Source organism: Sinocyclocheilus grahami, unplaced genomic scaffold (assembly GCF_001515645.1).
Source record: "Sinocyclocheilus grahami isolate Dianchi unplaced genomic scaffold, SAMN03320097.WGS_v1.1 scaffold19341.1, whole genome shotgun sequence".
NCBI classification, from domain to species: Eukaryota; Metazoa; Chordata; class Actinopteri; order Cypriniformes; family Cyprinidae; genus Sinocyclocheilus; species Sinocyclocheilus grahami.
Window position 1 is genome coordinate 3,200 of NW_015517554.1, and position 275 is coordinate 3,474.

The following is a 275-nucleotide window of genomic DNA, read 5'->3' on the forward strand; positions in this document are numbered from 1 at the left end:
CACACATATATAGTATATAGAACAGTTCAAAAGTGCATGTATATGTTATAAATAACAGTTAAAAAACAGTGTCAAAGTCCCAAATACATCAAATTGTTGATGAACAGTAAAAAATACATATACACTGTATATAAATGCAGTGCACTGATAAACCAGTTCTGCAGCTCCGTCCAGAAGATATGCTTTTTGTATCTGCTGTAATTTATTACAAATCATTTGCGCATCATGACAGACGTACTGTATGCTTATGATTTCACTGTTTATCTGAAGTACAG